Here is a 14,932-nt window from a genome sequence, read left to right as displayed (position 1 = left end):
TGAGGTACTACAATAATAATGCAAAGTACTTAGCACAACACTGGGTACATGGTAAACACTCGGGGAATGCTAACAATAAGAAAAAGAGTAAGAGAAGGTGGATTTTTAGACTTGAGTCTGCCATCTTTCCTAGATTCAGGAATTGAGAATAAAGGACGCTTTTCTTCTTCTCCTCAAAAAAAAAAAAAAAAGAGGAATTGAAGGGGTCCTGGGTGATTGGGGAACAGCACTTAGAGCTACCTAGCAGGTTGGTTCCTGTCCCACTACCAACTTATGTTGAGCAAGGGAAGCAGATGTGTTTATCCACAGGCTCAAGTGGGGAATGTGGATAGCTGGGCTGGAGAGACAGCATCACCCCAGTAGGTAAGGAAACCCAGAAGAAATGTTATTGATGCGCTGCATCCTGAAGTATATCCTTCCTGTTGATCATTATTATCACAAGAGGCAAGCACTATAGGCCAAAAAGTACCCGCAGGTAAATGAATGAAGATGATCAGTTATGTAGAAAGCAGACAACCAAGAATCACCATACATTTGAGAAAAAACAGTACCATCAAAGAAAGGCATGAAATTCAACCAAAAGAAAAACTAATACCAAAAAAATAGGAACAATGGAAAAAATGCTTTTAAATATGTATAATTAATATTTTCATAGAGATGCTTACAAGAACAGGTAATTATGAAAAGGACCCCATTAGAGATCTTAAAAATCAGTAACATGGTCAAAACGTAAAGAGTAAAATCAATCAAAGAGTAAAAAACATCAATGAACTGACTGGAAGAATGGATTTAGTTAGAGTGAATTACAGACCTGAAAGAGCTGAGAAATTTTCTTAGAATTTGTTATCAAAAGAAAAAAAAGAAAAGCGTGAGAAAGTTAAGTAAAAGGGAAGGTTATATAGAATTTCTAATATGTACCTTAAATAGAATTTCAGAATGAGAGAATGTGGTTGAAACAGAACAAGCCATGGATTACTAAGTTTACTAAGAAATAGCTAAGCAGGCAGACGGTCATCATGGGACATACTTAATGCATATTGGAATTTCTTTACTAATGGATGGCATGAGACATGCTTCCCACAGTCGGTAAAAACTACTGTGTTTGGCCCTTTATTCTAGTGCATATGTAATTATTATAGTAGCAGAAGTAATAGTAATAAACTACAAAATAACAAAATATTAACCAAAGCTTTGTATCTGTGAGAAAACTGGTAAGCTCCCTCTCTTTTCTGTGGTGTGATCTATGTTTTCCTTTTTGCTCAGGCAATCAGGAAGCATTGAGAAAAGTTTAAGACCTAGTTTCAGAATTTTTTTTAATCCTTGTAGCTAATATATGTCCTTCTGTCTTCTCTGATATTGATGTTCTCTTTCTATTTGCATTTGTTTAACTTTTTTTTTTTTACAATAACTGTCCTTCATTGGAAGGTACCTCAACTTGAATGTACCATGTATAAATGTATAGCAAAATAATATAAATTGTGGCATTATGGGAGACACTTTATAATAAGATTCAAGTCATTCCTTTTATTTATCCAGATTCCTCATTATACTCTATTGACCAAAATGTCATTTATTAGCTTATAGGTGTATTAGTTTGCTGCCATAACAAAGTACCACAAGCTGAGTGGCTTAAAACAACAGAAATTTATGGTCTCACCGTTCTGAGGCCAGAAGTCTGAAATCAAAGTGTTAGCAGGGCCAGCCTCCCTCTGAAGACAGTAAGGGAAGATCTAGTGCAGGCCTCTCTCCTTCTGGTAGTTCCTTGCTTTGTGCAGCATAACTCCAGACGTTACATGGTGTTCTCTGTGTGCATGTCTCTGTCCAAATTTCCCCTTTGTATAAAGGCATCAGTCATGTTAGATTAGAGGCCCATCCTACTCCAGGATGACCTTATCTTAACTAATTACATCTACAGTGACCCTATTTCCAAATAAAGTCACATTCTGAGGTCCTGGGGGTTAGGACTTCTACAAACAATTTTTTTTTTGGGGGGGGAACATGTTAAATGATAACAATAGCTTACTGTCCATTCCCCAAAAGAAGCCTTCTACTACTATCTTAAATGGAAATTTGTAGCCCATAGAATGGAAAGCATAAATTTCAATATTTATCAAAACTTGGGTGAGAAAAAAATCTATTCTTTCTACCAAAATAATAACCTTGTCTTCTCATTGACAACTCTTAGAGTTTTTAGCACAAGGATCCAAGTGCCTGAAGAGAGGCAATAAGACAGGAGCATCTCATCAGATATTGCCTGTTGGGCTACTTTGTTTCCCTTGATGAATACACATGACTGACTGGCGACCAGTAAGGAACTGTCTATCTTTTAATTTTTTTATTTGCACACATTTACATATGTTGCCCATTTTATGACAGCTCATTCATACCCTAGTCATTCCAGTAGACCAGCCCTGAAAAACTGACAGGGAGTATGAATAAAGGCACATTGAAATTGGCAGGTGCACAGGTTGACAAATTCAGAACTGCTCCCACGCAGCCTCCATCTATTCAACTGGAGCCGATCAGACCCCAGATACGTATTAGACTCCTTTGGAAAATGTCATTAACTGTTTGTTTCTCCATTTATACAAAGATCTTGCTCAGGCAGTGGTGAAGTGAAATATGTCAACTACAATAAGAAATGGTGATCGCCTCATTTTTCTGCTGAATTTCTCACTATGGAAAGGACTTCATTATTGGCAAAGAGCATGCTACTGACGGGCTGCCCTGCTGCTCCTCACGCCCACCCAATGGAGAATTATAATGAGAGAAGCTGCAGGAGGCAGCGGTGTAACTGAATTTTCCAAACCAGCTGCTCAGGCTCATCCCGATGAGCCTTTCCTCATTAGCAACGTGCAAAAGCATAGAGCCGCCCACTGGAGGTGACGTTTGTGAGGGTCCAACACTCCCGATGCTATGAAGTGTGTTAAAGGGAAAGCCTGTGCCTGCATGGGACTTGGCTTCCATAATAATAGTGATAACAACAACAGGATGTACTATTTGCTAGACACTGTGCCGAGTGCCAAACATATTATCTTACTGAACCCTCTCATCTGTCTTACAAAGAAATCATTATTTTCATCGCTATTTTACAGATGAGGAAACTAAGCCTGGTAAATTGCAGTTATTAAGGAATCTGTTTTCCCTAGCACAATGCTATTTCCATTCATCTATAGTACTCCTCTATTGAGTTCACTGCATATGCTTCTGCTTATGTGATGAATCCATGAGATCTAGTCGTGTGTGTGTGTGTGCATGCACGTGTGTGTGTGCACTTGTATGCGCTTTGAGCTTGCTCCCTCACCCCCTCACTCACCTTACTGCCTCTGCTTCACAAGAAATTGTACCCTATGCTATCACTGCTTCTTTTTTATAGGTCCTACTGCACCTCATGATCTGGTGACTGTAGCATAGTCCAATCATCCACACGTTCTAGGATGTGCCCTTGGGTAGCCTGTGACCCTCATTAGAGTAAGAAATCTCTGAAGAGTGGCAGAAAAACTCTGTGTTAGAAGATGCGCACTGGCTGCCCAGGGGTTGAATCCTGCTCGCAGATGTGATTTCTTGGCCAATGCAGGGTTTCTTTGTTTGCATGTCCAAAACAGTTTTATTCAACTTTAAGAAAATCAAAGTTTCTGTGCAAAACTTCATTTGCAACTTCTCTAGAAAAACAAAGAGCTAAAACCACTTTGCTGCTTTCCTGCATGGCAACCATCAGCTGCCTCCTTTAGAAGGGCACACTCTCTGACCCTCCCCATGCACCTCTACCAGACCGTGCACCTCCATCCATCCCAGCCTTCCTCAGTGTTCTCATTGCCTACCTGATAGGTCTTTTGAATTTGCAGATTCCTGCTTCACTTGAATCATGATGACTGTCGTCTGAGGCACCACCAGAAAAGCATCTGTCGAAAGCCAATTAGCAAAGACTGCCCTTTTCCTTTCATAGCGGGTGGTGAAGCTGTGAATGGCTTTTGTTTGGTAGTTGTTGGAGACATTGACTGCTTCTGTCACCTACAACCAGTAAAACTCCATGCTGCTGAGTAGCCAGGGGACAGTCCAACTAACCACTCCCTGCAGCTTTTTCTCCCCTCACCTTCCTGAGGGTGCAGAAGGCAGAACTTTGTGGGACTGTGCGACTCTCTCAGGATGCCCAGGAAGTGTGATTGCTGCTTCAGGACTCTGAGGGCATCTTTTTCACGGATATTAAGACTCAGGTCCTATCTATTGTTTCCACTCAGCTGCAAAACATCTGGCACATGTCAATCCTTCCCCTCAAACTGAAGAGAATGATGTGACATGGAGAAAATAAGGATTTATCCATTTAATTTATCCTGGCAACATTTCAGTGCTGTGTTCAGAGCTAGAGGTAGCTCTCTTGTATTTCAAGTCAACAACTATTTATTGAGCACCTTCTTTGTATAAAGAGCCATGCTGTGCAGAGTGGCTGCTGATCACACTCCACGTTTGTAGAGCACTGATACAAATGATCTTATCCATATATTCATCCAGTGAGGTGGGTCTTTATTGTGCCTGTTTTACAGATGGCAACCCTGATGCTGAGGACCTTACCCAATTAACAGTGTGAGAAATGAAGAGCATACCCAAGATATTTACTCAAGGTTTAGGGATCTTTTTCAATGTAGTCCTTAGAGTTTATAATGTTACCTTAGTTCATACCAATCTAGAGGAAATGGTCTCATTGAAAACAAACAAAGAAACAGCATTCCTCTGGCCTCTTCCAGTTTTTATGGTGTATCAAATGGGGTCGCAAGGAGAGATAGAGATCCTCTCCTGAACTACGCAGAAACAACCATTTTTCTATTGAATTCTGGCTGCCCTCAAGGGAAAACGTTATACTGGAGGAGGGAGCCTCAGCATGGCCACTGCTGCTGATGGCCACCATTATTGGCACAGACGCTGATCTTTGTGACAAAGCTGATACTCTGAGCCAGCATTGCAGGTGCCACTGAGGTCCCCCTGCCTCTAATACCACTGACACTCACTAACCTAGGCACGAGGTAGTACAGCAGCCACGGGACGTGTGGGGAAACTGGCACCGCTGACGTGCCAAAGCAGGGCTATATGCTCTGCGCACACCCCTAACTTGCTGCTGTTTGGGGAATGGGATGGGACTAGAAGTGGTTTGGTTCAGTGGACGTGGTGATGGGATGCTTCAGAGCCAAGAGTTGTTTCTTCTTAGACCTGGTAAGTAGTGGAAGGAAACAGTGGTGAGTCCTTCTGCTTCTGGGTCCAGGTCAGCACGATGCACATTTCATTTTCAATCAGGAGGCACTCCTATGGATGAGCAGAAAAAGCACCATTTTTCCTGAGATGAGATGCCCCTTAAGAGCCCAGCGTTTACTGCCGCATTTTATGCCCTGATTCTGGTAGGGAAGCACAGCTATTCCTGTGCCATTTATTCTTTTAACAAACATAAGCTAAGTGCCTGTTATAGACCAGGTAAAAGACATAACTCTTGTCTACACGTTGCTGCCAGGTTTTAAAGGGCGTCACAAATATAAATGTGTAATTGCAATACAGTATGAGAAGTGCTAGGCTAGAGATAAACTCGGGTAGCTATGAGAACACAGAGGAGGGGGTACTGCACTTCCTCCCTCCCATGTTGGGGGATTCAGAGAAGGCTCTCTGAATGCGGTGGTGCCTGAGCTGGCACTAGGAGAACAAATAACACAGGTTGACAGGATGGGAAAGTCAGAAGGCATGTAGGTGACGTAGGCGGTACTGGGGAGAGAAACCGTGACACACTTGGAGTGGTTGCGGTGCAACAAGATTTAGATGGGTTTTGAAAGATAAGGTTTTAGGGTAATACATACATATGAAGTCTTTGTCAAAATCGTGATGAATCTTGAGCATCAGGCTGGGGAAAGCCATTCATTGAAGACTGACTAGTCAGTGACGTGGTCAGGTTATACTTTAGATCACTTCTGGATGCAGAATCAAAAGTGGACCCGAGGAGGAGGACAAACAAGAACATTCTCCTTTCTCTGGGAAGTTGATGTGTGGGAGCTGAACAACTTTGGGAGCTGTGTGGAAGAAGGGAACACCCACCAACCAGTCAGAGCAGCCTGGCAGTCAGAGGGGCGACAGCTGTTCCAGCACTTTCCCTGACAATCCCTGTGGTGCAGGAGCCTCTGGGATGGGAGGCAGCTTCAGCCTGCCTGAGTACCAACAGATACCTGTCCAACCACACAAAGCTATGATTCGCACATGGACTCACCAGGTCCGGGAGGATCAAGGAGTTTCCCACTCTGGTGTCATCTTCAGGAGCCTAGAGAAGCTGACAGTGAGGAGAACTGAGACCAGCCTTCGCTGGATATGCACAGCAGTAGTGGTTATAGCGAGGGGCTGGGCCTGAGGCCAAATGAGTTGGCAGGGCCTGCCTGGCCTCTGCCTTGCCCCCCTCGGCTCCATCTGTCTCACAGTAGGTGACAGCCTTGAAGAGTGCCAGCCTCTGAACCTGGCGATTCAGAAAAGGGGAAGAGGACACTCAAGCTCTACGCTATGGATGGAAGACAGCCTCCAGCGTTCAGGCCTAGGAATCGGTCACGCTGTGTGATCCTTTAAACATCGTTCCCACCCTTTGCTTGCTTTCCCTTATTTGCCGTTATTCTTAAAAAAGATGCCAACATTAATATATCATAAAGACATTTTCAGTGGGGCCAGGGAATGAAAGCCTAATTCAAAATGCCTTCAGCAAAAATGAATGAATTTCTCAAGTACATGAAGAGCCCAAGGATGCTTTAAAGTGTGGCTACATTCAGGGGTTCAAAACTGTGTTGAGGCTTTTCTCTTTAGAGCATTTAAAATGTTTAGAATCCCAGCAAGAGGAGTCATTTTCTTTCCTGTTAGCAAAAGTTCTGGATTTTAATCTGGTTTTCCTGGTCTGGATCATTTGCCATCTCTGAGACACTGCCAGTGGCTGGGGCAATGGGGGATGCTGATGAACTAGGTGGGGGATCTGTGCCCAGGCCTGGAGGTGGGAGGGGTTTTTCATCCTCAAACCACATGAGTAGGTGGTTGGAGAATGGTGGTTCTTACAAGAAATATGAATACCATTACTGGTCAAAGGGGGAATACTACAAGCCAAAATAACATATGCCCAGCCTTATTGAATCTTTGGTTTACCAAGGTATATAGATTAAAGGTGACTAATTCTGATGAAGATTATCTGCTGATGATAAGAATGGTGAGTTAATTATCATTGGCATTTTATGAAAGATCATGGTTTGGCATATAGTTCAATAATTTTCCTGAGTTTTCCTAGTCAGAAGAATGGTTTAGGCACTTTAAGTTCATGTATTGTATACCAGTTACAAGGGCTATGGGATGATCCAAGGACTAGGAAACATACTCTTAAAAACTTTTATTGAATGACTTTATGTTATAATTCATGTCTACATGCAAGTTATATAGTTAAAATAAATTTTTCATATGATTGTACTGTACTGTTCCAGTAACACCATAAGATTGTTTTATCTAAGTCTTCAAGGCACTTCCTTTATACCTTTCATGGAATTATTTTAGCAAGTATATTTGTAAACTAAAAATAACACAAATACAGAGTCAGAATATTAAGAAAAGTTTCTACAAAGTACTCTGGAATTCTTGATCTCAAATTCTCTGATTACATTGGCATCAAACATTTAATACATATTGGCTAAATAAAAGAATGAATGACGATCTTACCCGGTATGTTGCCCAGGAAAACACCCAGATAAATACCCAGGAGTGGAATTGCTGGATCATATAATTCTATTTTTAATTTTTCGAGGCACTGCCATACTGTTTTCCATAATGGCTGCACCATTTTACCTTCTTACCAGGAATGTACAAGTGTTTTGATTTCTAAACATGCTTGCCTATAATTGTTATTTTCTTTCTGATAATAGTCATCTCAATGGGTATGAAGTGATAACTCGTATTTTTTCTTTTCCATGAAAATCACACATTATTATCTATTACTTTTTTTTTTTTTAGCTGAGCCATCCTGCCACCTGTTGGCAGCTCAGCGGCAACTCAGTTCCGGCTGGACTCGAACCGCTGTTGCTCAGAGCTCAAACCCTTGAGCGAGCTCTTAACCAACTGAGCCACTCGGCCGGCCCCTCTATTACTTCTTATAACCATTATCATTGTGGCTTTGATGTGCATTGCCTTAATGATTAATGATTTTGAGTATCTTTCCTTGTACATATTGGCACATGAAATATTGGCACATTAGATATTGTACATCTTCTTTGGAGCAATGTCTATTCCAGTCCTTTGTCCATTATTGAATTGGGGTTTTTTTTGCTGCTATTGTTGAATTGTAGGACTTCTTTATATATCTTGAATATTAATCCCTTATTAGACATAATTTGTAAATATTCTCTCCTATTCATGGGTTGCCTTTTTATTCTGTTGATAGTGTCCTTAGATGAACAGAAGATTTTAATTTTAATGTTGTACAATTTATCTATTTTTTTCTCCTATTGCTCGTGATTTGGGTGTCACATCCAAGAAATTATTGCCAGATTCAATGTCATGAAGCCTTTCCTCTGTGTTTTAAAAGTTTTATAGTTTTAGATCTTATGTTTAGGTCTTTAATTTTGTGTTTATGTTGTATACAGTATATGTAAGGGTCAAGTTTCATTCTTTTGCATGTGACTATCCAATTTCCCAACACCATTTGTTGAAAAGACTTCCCTTCCCCACTGAGTGATCTTGGCACCCTTGTTGAAAATCATTTGACCATATACGCAAGGGTTTTATTTCTGGACTCTCTATTCTATTCCATTGGTCTATACATCTGTCTTAATGCCAGTACCACACTGTTTTTATTATTGTAGCTTTGTAGTAAGTTTTGAAAACAGGAAGTGTGAGACTTCCAATTTCATTCTTTTCCAATATTGTTTTGGTAATTTGGTGTCCCTTGAGATTTCATATGAATTTTAGGATGGGTTTTTCTATTTCTGCAAAAAACATCACTGAGATTTTGATTGTGTTATGGTCTGTATTGTGCCCCACCCCAAAATTCATATGTTGAAATCCTGACCCTCAGAATGTGACTGCATTTGGAAATAGGATCTTAAAGAGGTAATTAAGTTAAAATGAGATAATTAGAGTGAGCCTTGATTCGATATGACTGTTGTCCTTAAAAGAGGAGGAAATTTAGACATAGACATGTGTAGAGAGAAGACAATGTGAAGACACAAGGAGATGATGGCCATCTACAAGCTAAGGCGAAAGACCTCAAAAGAAACACCCTGCCAACACCTTGATCTTGGATTTCTAGCCTCCAGAACTGCGAGAAAATGAATTTCTGTTGTTTAAGCCACCAGTCTGAGGTACTTTGCTATGGCAGCACCAGCAGATTAATACAGATAAGGATTACACTGAATCTGTAGATTGCTTTGGGGAAGTGAAATTTTTAGATAGGATGAATTTTATAACTTTGGATTAAATGTGTAAAAATGCTCAGCCAGCAGCTACATTTGTGTGAATTCAATTCAGTAGAGGCATTGTCCTTATACTGGGACCTACGTAAGAATGGATTCTTTTTTATTGGGGTTGAGTTTATTTATCTTTAGAGAGGCAATTATCTTAAGGTGCTAGCCTTAATTAGAATATGTTTACCTGCCCTACTTTAATGGGCAGGAATATTGTGCTCACACTATGATTTTTCTCCATTTTCTTTTAAAACATCCCTCTCATTAAACTTCTACACTGTACAAGTTAGTTTTAGGCTAAAAATAGAATAGTTGCTGTTGCTGCCACCTTTCCATGTGGAAAATATAGCCAACTGCTTTGCAGAAAAGAAAAAAATAACTTTCTGAGCATATTCTTAAGATAGTGTGAAAGCCACACTGACAAGGAGCCCCTAAACTGACAATGGTCTAAGATTTCCTGTGCCACTTTCATGGTTGTTATCATTTTCCTACAGGAAGGACAGAAAGCAGGATTCTTCAGGTTTCTTCTACCCAAACCAATGTGGTGGCAGAGGTGAAGGGCAGAAAGTAAAGGATTTGACTCAGGGTTGGCAAATCCAGACCACCACCTGTTTTTGTAAAAAAAAGAAAGAAAGAAATTGGAGCACAGCCATTCTCACTCCTTTATGTATTGTTTGTGGCTGCAGAGTTGAGTCGTTGTGACAGAATCGCATGGCCTGCAAAGCCTAAAATATATATTATCTATTTCTTTATAGAATAAGTTTGTTGATCCCTGGGCTAGACTATTAATAAGTGATGACTGAGTGATTTATTCAGACCTCTCATTATAAAGATGAGAAAAATGAAGACACTAATATCATTGGGAGTGAAGGTCTCCATGTTAGCAGCATGGGACACACTGAAGAAGAGAGAGCAATGGGCTCTGGAGACCAGCCTCTCCTAGATTGGAGCAGGGTCAGCAGGCGATAATTGCCAGCAGTGGAATGTCTACAATATGTCAAGTCCAAGGGAGGTTGAGTCATGATTCTAACAATTCCTGGTTGAAGTTTCCAAAAGGAGATAACAAGGATGGCACTCGGGGTAGAACCAAACAGTGGGGGAATCAATAATATGTGTCTAGGTCCCACTGGTGAGGCTGTGGAGACAGGGTAGGAGTTTCAGCAACAGATATGTGTGGCTCCTGGAGGCTGGGCTACATAGAGTAGTAATCCAGAATACAAATCATGGTATACGGGGGAACCCGGAAATCAGAGAAGATGAAGTAGCAAAAAGCATTAGGTCCAAAGTGGGGGAGATGAGTTCACAGTTAAAAAAAAAAAAAGAAGATTCTTTAAATATGTATCAGTCAGGGTCCCAGCAAGAAACAAAGGGCACCCTCGAATGAAGATAATCTGAGGAGAATGCCAGGGCTGGTCCTTGTGATTGATAGAATGTGACAGAACCAATTTTTTTACTGGTCCCTTTCACTCAAGACAGTAATAATAGAAATGCTGGAGGTGGGATCTTGGGGGTGGTCCTTTTCACTGTTTGGATTATCTCTTTTTAAGAGAAAAAGAGTTCTAACTACTTTTGACTCAACTGTTTCATTCTACTTAGGGGAAAAGTTAAATAAATTATAACATTATTCTGGCTGGATTAGGTTGGCCAGCATGAAGCTATCCTTTGAATAATAATGCACTTTCAGCCAAAATGCATTCTCTTTCTGAACCAGAAAAATTAGAATGTGCTTGACCTATATGTTTCCAAGGGGATTAAGACTATCTGCAGAAACCTGCTTTGCCTTTCTCATCCAACTTCCATTTTTAGATAATCACACACACAAAAACCTTAAAACTTTGCATCTATTGACTTCATCATCTATAAGGAGTACCAAGGTCATTGTACTTGGGAGTCTTTCTCTAAGTCAACATGTTACCAGCAGAAATTTATTCTGGGCTATGTATGTATTCATTCACTCTTTAAACATTTACTGAATGTATGCTACTTGTTTACTTTCATGAGGTACCTGGAACATAAAAAAGAAATGAACCTCGGCCCTCAAATGGCTCACAACTGACCTAGGTGTGGGCAAGTCAGACACAAAAAGAGGACTTGATGTGTTAACAGTGACAATAAGAATACATGGAAAAAGTTATAGGGATAGTAATAGTTTCTGATGTTCATGGAAACATTTTGATTTTTATAATTATAAATCACTAGTTCAGCGCTTAGTCATGGCTTGACATTTTTACTGAACCAGAAAATATTGATATATAGTATATGAAATTTCTACAATTCAAATGCAAATGGTAAAGTATGCTTCATAATTATTAGGAAATGTTCTAAGCAGAACTTATGTGCATACTGCATCACCATAGAGTTGTTATACTGTTTCAGTAATATATAACCTAATGGAATTCCTTTCATAGAATTTTCTAAGAACTGAGGTATTTCTGTGGCATCCATAACTTTGGAGAGTTTTATGTTCAACACTGTGTCTATTACTGACTTTCATTAACTCTGGATTTTTTTTTTATAGCTATACTCTGTTTTGAACAGCAACAATACTGGGTTATTTTGCTATCATAGTTGGTGAGGCCATTAGAAGTGTTTGTTTGTTGGTGGAGAGAGGTGCCAAGTTTAGGGATTGTCCACTAGGTAGGGGGCAATCTGAACTCTGAAGTTTGAACTCTGAAGTTTAGCAGCATTGAAAATACCTGCAGCCACTGAAATTCTTACCATTAATTTCTCTCAGAACTATCTGCAGATGTGTGCATATTAATAGGCTTTGGGCATTCTGTTACCTAGGAGGAGTAACACATTAGATTGCTAAAATTAGAAGGAAGGGGAAGGAAAAAAGGTGAAAATACAAAGCTTGGTGAGTCAGTATAGGAGGAGTATTACAGCAGGAGACCCTGCCTGCCAGGTGGGAGGGGTCCTCCATCTCTGTGAGATGTGAGTGGCAAAAAGTGCTTGAAGTATATTACTGAAAAACCATGCTATCTCACACTCTGTCTAGATCTGAATGTGGAGGGTGGAGGTTGAGATTATTCACTATTCACACTGCCACACATTTTGATAGATGCTTTTCATTTCAAGGATTTGAATACATCAGTGATGAGGGTGATGTGTGAGGGGGCGATGGAGGAAGCCAGCAGGAAAATTGGAAGGCATTTGACTTTCATCTGTTTTGTTTGAGCTTGGGGGGGGGGGAGAAAATGTCAGCCTTTAGAAAACAACGTTTAAAAAAACATAATAAAAATGTTAACCAAAATAATAACAGCTGCAAGTTACGGTGAGCTTGCTGTGTAGTAGGCACTGTGTTTTATGTACATCATCTCATTTAATGTCCCCTGTGCTTCCCCTGTTCTCCCGTGAACAGTACCAATGTCTTCCAGAACCGCTAGTTCACCGGCTCAGAGCAGCACCATAAAGGGATTCCACTTTATTTGCAACTCAGATTTACAAAGTCGCCTTCCCCTCGACCTTGTTGGAGCTTTGATATGGCGAACAGGGTGTCCCTGTTTTCCTCACCCAAGGCCAGGCTAAGACAAAGGAGCGTGTATTTGTTGGCCAGACACCTCGGGACACGCCCCATTGTAGGAGGAAGTGCCCCAGCACCATCTCTGCTGACAGAAACACAAAGCTGAGACCTGCAGCTAACCCAGCCCCACCTCCCTGATCCGGGACCCACCCACTTCTTGGATTCAGAGCCTTCACTCACCTCCTGTGTAGACAGCACCCAGGCAGGAAGAATGGCTTTCCTGCCTCAAGGCCCTGCCAACGCGAACACCCTGAAATCCCAGGAAACCCTATTCACTCTTCTGAGGATAATGTGGTAACAAGGCAGATCTGTCTTGGATGCCTTCCAAGAAGCCTGGTGCCAAAAGGGAGGCCTTTCTCAGGCATGGATGTAGGAGCCCCAAATATTGTGAGTGATTCACTACAGAGCCTTTGATGCTTTTCAAGAGAACATGATCTCCCCTACCTGGTGGATAGACTGACTCAACTGTCCTTTAAGCAAAGAAATGCTGCAATTCTACTCCTTTCAATGAGCTACCAAGAGAAGGAACCAGGCACTAAGACTCAGGGCACTTTCACTTCTTAACAAGTTTTCCTTTCTCTTAGTTTTTTTCCTTCCTTCCTTCCTTCCTCCCTCTCTCCTTCCCTCCCTTCCCCTAGGTCTTTTCTCCTAAACTTTGCTTTTGTTGGTGGTATTTAGATACACTATTTTCTCTCCTCTGGGTGTGCTCTCGGACTTGATCTAATTGTCCTGCTGTTCTAGTGTCACTCAGCATTATTATTAGGAAGATGAATGGGACGGGGGTCAGAGTTCAGCAAGAAGGCATCTGCTCACTTGCACTGCATGGTAGAAGTGCTGGGAGGTGATCTTTAGGGAAAGCTTGGAAGAGATTTGCATAGAGTAGGCTGTTTTCTGTCCCTCCAGAGCTGGGTGACAAAAAGGTAGTCCTTTTCTGAAGGGACCCAAAATGCATAAATAGGAAGTAGGCATATCTTTACAGGGAGTTCCCTGCTTGGGATGTATTCTGTGGGAGAGAAAATGGGGGGAAGGACATGGTGTTGAACAGGGAGGTGGTTGAAAATGGAAGCTCTTCAGTGGGTCCTAACCACAGGCCTGTTTTGCTCATAGAACAATCTCACCAAAGAAGAGTTTCCACTCCACTCGCTCAGCCTCTCACCCAGCGTGTCCCCTGGCCTCAGGTTACCAAGCCATAGCAGGCTCAGGTTCTCTTACTGGACTCTCCTCACGTTGACAGTTCTTCCACTTTACCAAGTAGCCAGCATCCCCACGTAGGAAGCATTCGAGTTAATGGGGACAATGGATCTATTTTTCTTTCGGCCTTCTTGAATAGGGCAAATGTCCCCTCCATCTAACCCTGTCACCAAAGGAGGCTGAGTATGGAGCCCTCTGAGACTCACCTTCCTTCCACTCCCGCTTTGTTCTCTGAACAGCGTTTTTGGGTGACTCTCCCCTCCCACCTACCATCAAGCCTGTTTGGGGACCCAAGTGGACAGTTGCCTTTTTCTGCCCTTCACAGAGTGGAAGTTGGAAGGGCAAGCAGCACAGATGAGGAAACTCATTTTCGTTCCGTTGAGACCCGCGCAGCCTGTGGCTCCTCGTGGACCTCTGGGGAGATGCGCCACGGTCCCCCGCAGTGCAGAGGGAGGAGACCGGTGCGCTGGAACCCCGGAGCTAGCCCTGGAAAGACACGGAGAGGAGAGCCTGGCATAACGAGGGCTCCGGGCTGAAGCAGTCCCCTAGGATGGGTCGCGATCCCGACGCCGCTGGCCTCCCGCACAGCGGGCGCCAGGGAGCCCTCGCGAAGGGCTCACCTTTGCCGTCGGGTTTCCCAGCTGCCTTCCGGGAACCCCGCGGAGCCCTGGCTGCTCCGGGGGGCGCAGTCACGCTCGCCTTCACCCGCAGCTCGCGCCCCGCCCTCTTCTTGAGCTCCAGAGTGAGCGCTCAAAGTCCCTGTCTGAGCATG

Source organism: Hipposideros armiger, unplaced genomic scaffold (genome assembly GCF_001890085.2).
Source record: "Hipposideros armiger isolate ML-2016 unplaced genomic scaffold, ASM189008v1 scaffold_451, whole genome shotgun sequence".
Lineage (NCBI taxonomy): Eukaryota > Metazoa > Chordata > Mammalia > Chiroptera > Hipposideridae > Hipposideros > Hipposideros armiger.
This window is presented reverse-complemented; position numbering follows the sequence as displayed.